Genomic DNA, 6,602 nt, shown 5'->3' on the forward strand with positions numbered 1-6,602 from the left:
AGGCATAAAAAGAAAATAAGCCCTCTTCTTTATTCTTTGTAAGACAAGATATCCAGCACTTCATTTTCCTACCCCAGCTTGGTTCAAATACACAAGTAAGACAATTGGTTTACAGTGTGTACAAACTTTGAAAACACACTCTGAAAAAATATCAGATTAAAAAACCTTCATATAGTATGTTTTTTTTACCTGAACGCACAAACTAAAAAGCAGATTAAGTGTTATGAAGAAATGGGGGAGGGTGAATGGAGAATAAATGTTAATGGTTATTGGGATTCTTCTGGAAGTGATAAAAATGCCCCGGCAGTAGGTAGTTCTGATGGCTGCACAAGTGTGATATACTAACAACCTCTGAAAGAGCTATAGTTGATGTTCTAGTAAACATTATGCAATAATTTTTTAAAATACCTAAATTAACAAAGATATACAATCAAGGTGGTTATTTCATTTATAACCATAAAGTAATTACATTCCATGAAGTTACAATGAGCTCACAGGCTCTCACACATAGACCTCTTTCCTCAAATAAGGTTTCAGGACACTATTTGCCTCATTTATGGGAGGTCACAATAAATCATCATGAAACCAAATTCTCATGTGGAACCAAAACAAAAGAAAGGCCTCAGAGGGGAAGAGAAGGAGGGAAACCAAAGATAAGAAAACCTTTATAAACATCAAAGAAACTCACAACTCCATTCTCATAATCCAGAAACACCCAACACGATCCCGAGGCCTTTGCACATAATAAATTAAAGCTGGAGAGTTGGAGAGACTATAGTGATTGCTACTTTTTTTTTTTTTTTTTTTTGACAGAGTTTCGCACTTGTTGCACAGGCTGGATTGCAACCTCACCACAACCTCTGCCTCCTAGGTTCAGGCAATTCTCCTGCCTCAGCCTCCTGAGTAGCTGGGATTACAGGCACACGCCACCATGCCCAGCTAATTTTTTGTAGTTTTAGTAGAGACGGGGTTTCACCGTGTTGACCAGGATGGTCTCGATCTCTTGACCTCGTGATCCACACGCCTCGGCCTCCCAAAGTGCTGGGATTACAGGCGTGAGCCACCAGGCCTGGCTCTGATTGCTACTCTTTGAGGAAATTGAAAAAAAAAAAAAAACCTTTCATCAGAACCAATAATGATATTGGTATCTGCTGTCCTGGAATCTTTGCAGACTCCCAGAATCCAGTCGGAGGAGTAGGTCACATCCACTTCCCAGTAATGCCTGCGGGAGGAGAATGCTTGAGCTCCCCACAGTGCAAAGCTCTCCACTCCTGGGGGATCTATGACTGCACTGTGATGGGCATCTCCAAATGTCACTTGTCTCACATCCTCAGAAAGGCTTATAGAGCGAGGAACCATTTCTGTACTCAGAGAATTACCCACTGCCAAGGAAAAAATACTGCCAAGCACTCAGTGAGTGCTAGTAGGGGCAGGGGCTCTGTGGTCCATTTATTCACTTCATTTGATCTTCTTCTAAGAAAATGCAGAATGAAAGAAGCCAAAAGAATTCAGCCCCATGCATCCATGAAGATGAAATGTTACTACAACACTACAACACATACAATTATGTATTATTCTTTAAATAATAGAGAAAAAATGTGACCACATCACTGGGTGGAGTAATGATTTAATATCTATCTCTACACAGTTTGTTTCAGGACATATCTAAAAATATTTAAGATCATCAATAGGTAGACATCACTTCATCGTAATGCATTTATTGGAATGCAAATATCAAACGTTTGATAGAAATTAACACATGTAAAGTTTAGAAGTTTCTGAAAATAATATTCTGGTTTTACATTATCTGTTTAGCCCCTGATTCAATCTACTCTGGGTTCCTGCCCTTTGCTACCTAGACCTGCCCTCCAGAATGGGCCTAACATGGTTAGGCCATGTTCACAATCCCTCACCTTTCAGTGGTTATGAGATGTGTCTGATGGCATCAGAAATGTCCTGATTATGGATATTTTAGTCCTTTTCTATGTTGATCAAAACTTTCTGATTTTATAAATAATAAGGGTACTTGTAGAATGTATATAAATGTACTTAAAATAGAACCAATTAAAAGCCATTGTGCCAAATCTAAGCCTTCAAAATTGAACTAAAATGAATAAACATGAAATACTGATGCCACCATGAGAACTAATGTCTTCATAACTATATGACTTGAATATTCTTTGCCCTGTTATTCTGCAGATACAATATGTATCTCGTTTTACATTTTCTTCAAACTGTAAGTCAGGAAACTGAGTTTTGATCATTGATATTACTATGCAGGTAGGGACGAGGCAGATGTTTTAGAAAACTCTGTATTACCTACATGTCAGAAATAATAAAATTTAAATGGAAAATGCCTCAACCAAAGGACCCAATAAGGATGAAGATGAGGCTGGACTGCCAAGCAGCAGGCTCTTACCTCTGAATTTGTTGAGCACGTCTTGGACTCCAGTTATGTCCCATGACGTGAGCTCTGGGTTTACCAGCTGGGGCTTTTGCATCTGTGCCAAATCAGCCCTGCAAAAAAAAAATGGCCTCAGTTATACTGAGGCACAGAGCTAATCACACGGTCGTACAAAGATACCATATTTTCATACAAGATGTTTCCTCAGAATTCTTCCAGTTTTGGTTAACTGCGTATACATTTTATTCCATTCTCTTGGGGACATGAGGAGGTTACTTTTTCTAAATTTTACTTGCACAAAAACTCACTTTCTCCAGACATATTCTTCTCAGACATTACACAATTTCTAAAGGCATTAAAAGTCATTGCCTCCCTCTGCCCATCACGCCCCCTGGGAATATACAGGAATCCTGGAAATGTTTCAGAGAGCAGAAAACTCTGACCAAAACATTTGGGACCTCAGCCTGCAGCTGTCACTAATGCTAGTCAGTGTCTCACAGAGGATGTTCCATGAGACAAAGGGCTTAATCTTTTGTGCAAAACAAAGGAGTCTAATTCCAGCCTGAAAGCCCTGCTGCTGCTGAGGGTCCTGAGGCGACCATTTTCCCAAGGTCTTTCCTACGACTGTGTGTCTTGTGATGGAGCAGGTCCGGGATGCTTTTGGGAACAAACCTCCCTTCTCAGCCCATCCTTAGGGATTCTCCCTCCTACCTCTGTCTTTTCTACCTCCCACCCCTCTAGAGTAGAAGAAACTGCTATGATTTCTCAGAATAATTTTTTAGAAAGGTCTGTGGGTTAGGGCTGGACAGGATGGATGAATTGGGAAAAACAAACTTCAGAATGGCAAATGGTTTTTAAGTATATTTGAATTCATACAAATTTTAAGATGAAAACTTTCCAGACCAAAGAGAAAAAGATCTCAGGGCCTCTTTTGAAACAAAATCAAAAATAGCCACTGAGGACGATGTTAGTAGCTCAAATGTATACATACACTTCATTAACAAGAGAATGACCTGTTCAGAAATAACATTATTTTAGTGCACCTCACCTTGCCAATGCATTTCCGACTTCCTGCAAAGAAATAAAAGATAATGTTAATTATGAAAGTATTTTCCTTCTGCGCATTTTCCCATACTTTTGTTTCTTTTTGGTTCAGTGTTTTAATAATGTATATTTTCTTATTCCCCTCTAAGGAATCATTCCAGGCTACGTTAATAATAGAACCTCAACTAAACCATGAAACACTTCATCAGTGGACATTAAGAGCAAAGGAGCTCAGCAAGAGATTGTGGAGTGAAGCAAGGATACCTGGTTTCCAGGGTCATTAGCTTCCTAATCTTATTCCCAAGGAAAGGTCTGACCACACATGACAACTGTTAAAACAAAACAGAGAACCATATGAGAAACAGAGTACACTGACACTGATGAACAACTTTTACAAACCTTGCCCAGGCAAGGGGAAAAGCCTCAATGTCTTCAGTAAATCACTGTTGTATGGAACCTCAGAGAATGGGGAGGAACTAGGGCACATAAGTGGAATATTAGTAACCTTCCCCTGGCCTGGGGTTCTGCTGACTTTGGATAGTCTCTCTGTGTGGATAGTACTCCTAATTTTATTGAAGAGAATGTTTTTCTGTTATGTACTACAATGGCAAAAACTTCGCAAAGATTACCAAAGCATGCAGTAATAAATGACTGTACAAATGTAATGATGCATGTCAGACAGCAGGTGTCACTTAGCTGACAGTCGTGACATATGCAGGTGACATACCATGTCCTGGCAGCATTGTCCAGCAAAGGCTTCCTGTCTCTGAGATGGACCCTCCCCCCTCACCTGGGGCAGCTCCACGCCAGGCATGTGGCTCAGCTCCCACAGCTCTCTGTACATGTCTTTCATCCTTTCTGAATTCCGGGTCATTCTCACTTGACTGTTTGGGAGTGGTTGGAAAAGCTCTTCTTCTCTGTCCAGTCCCTGTAGATAAAGTTGCTCCTCCTCTTCAAGAAATTGATGCATCTTTTGAAATTGAATATTGATTATCACCTTCCTTAAATCCACATAGTCCTGCAGAGACATTTGGTTAAAATGTCTCTTTGATTACATGTTGTCACTCTCAACAGAAAACTGCAAATAATTATATTCTGGTTGTAATCAAGCAATTTGATAAATTTTCTGCCTACTCTTGCAGAGTCTTGAATGTTTGCTATTTCTTCTGTCACTAAAAAAAAACATGTTCCTATTCTCTTTCCCTGTTTAAATCAAAACCTATATAAAGACTCCTCAATTCTCTCCCTGTGATGCTTCTTCACTGTTCTTACCAAGTCAGTTATTTCCCCTATAAATCTTCTGCCCTTTAGGTTTTTTCCATGCTGATTCACCTAAAGTTAAAAAAACATTTAAGCCATATTATGCATATGGGTTTTTTTTTTTTACTATATTTTTCCTCTACATACTATTCTATTTCTTTCCTCTTCCTCACACCCAGCCTTAGTACAATGTTGTCTCATTTCCAGGGTCTGAAAATGTTTATACCAACCTTCAAATTTGAACTAGGGGACATAATATGCCATCTATCCAATATATTAAAATTACTTGGCTAGCTTGTGTGGGCCTCTCTATTTGTGAATCCTATTATGTCAATTGAAATCATTACATTTTTATGGGATGAAATCACTATCTTTTAAGTGGTAGTTTGAATTTAGCTAAAAATTATAAGCCAACATTGTGTTTATTTGATAAAAACAAAAGGAAAGATTTTTATTCTTACCACTATCAAATGAGTTTTGCTAGTTTCCTGATTCAGATTGTTTTGTGTTTCTTGGTTGATTTTCCATAAATAGTCCATTTCCTTTGTGAGTTTCTCCTGCAACATAAACAAGAAGCTTAGCAATAATGAGGACAGTATAGTAGATATCATCCCATTACTGATTAAAAAAAAAGAAAAAGGCTGTATTTGAAAGAATCATGAATTTAAATTAGAGTGGAGTGATCAGATTTTTCCATGTTAAACAAATTTGTTTCTAATAATTTGGAAGTGAAAAGTAATAGAAGCATAATAGAGAGTTTTCAGGGACCCTTCAGATAACAGCATCAATTTTCTGAGAAACTGGCTTTTATGTAATCTGACTTTGAAAAGTGTTATGCTGTTGGCCACCTGCTTCACAGCTCCACAGCACACATTTGAACAATGTTTCTAAGGAAATCTGCTTTAGTGAAGGCTCAACACAGCTTTGATTAGAGTGTCAAATTAGTCAGCAACATTAAAAGAACACACTTCTGTCTTCTTTTTTATTGCATTTTAGGTTTTGCCGTCCATGTGAGGAATATGCAAGATTGTTGCATAGGTACACACCTGGCAGTGTGATTTGCTGCCTTCCTCCCCGTCACCTATATCTGGCACTTCTGCCCATGCTATCTCTCCCCAGCTCCCCACCCCCCACTGTCCCTCCCCTATTTCCCCCCAACAGACCCTAATGTGTGATGCCCCCCTCCCTGTGTCCATGTGTTCTCATTGTTCAACACCCACCAATGAGTGAGAGCACGTGATGTTTGATTTTCCGTTCTTGTGTCCGTTTGCTGAGAATGATGGTTTTCAGGTTCTGGAAAGGAACAAAGGACAGGAACTCATCTTTTTTTATGGCTGCATAAGGACACATTTCTGTCTTATGATTGACGTGGAATAATCACCACCTCCACCATCTGCATTCCCATCACCATCATTAGCATAGGCCTTCATCTTTGTGATTTAAGATTCTGTAGATTTCAAATTGCCTTAGAGGCATCACTTACCCTGCTTTCATCAGCAGCCCATCCTATTGGGCTGTGGCTGTGAGCCATGGGCTCTAGTGACTGGGAGCTGGGCCCACAGAGCAATCTCCTGTCAGCCTCACCAAAGAGCTCCTTAGTCTCCTCATGTTGCACACAGAGCTTGCCTGAGCTGTTGATGTTTCTCTCTGCGGTTGGTCTGTCTGGCTAGGAAAGCCAGCCTTTTGAGGGCCACATTGGTTTTGAAATCGGATTTCTCTGAGCTCTCTCTGCATGCAGGGCAGTGCATTGGTGCTCTGCCTTCTTCCCAGCAGAGCAGAGGTAGGGCCTGCAAAAGTTGTGCCCACAGGCAATGGTGACCCAGTCTATGAAGTAGCTCATGCCAATGGTGCAGGCGACCTCATTCTGGAAGGCCTGCAGTCTGGCTGAATCCAT

The 6,602-nt window shown here is 40.0% G+C and overlaps 1 pseudogene; it reads right to left on the reverse strand.

Annotated features, from left to right (window-relative positions):
• Positions 1-478: 478 nt before the first annotated feature.
• On the reverse strand, positions 479-6,602 carry LOC116546038 (annotated as a pseudogene).

This window comes from Sapajus apella, unplaced genomic scaffold, assembly GCF_009761245.1.
Source record: "Sapajus apella isolate SASKATOON/1434 unplaced genomic scaffold, GSC_monkey_1.0 scaffold533, whole genome shotgun sequence".
NCBI classification, from domain to species: Eukaryota; Metazoa; Chordata; class Mammalia; order Primates; family Cebidae; genus Sapajus; species Sapajus apella.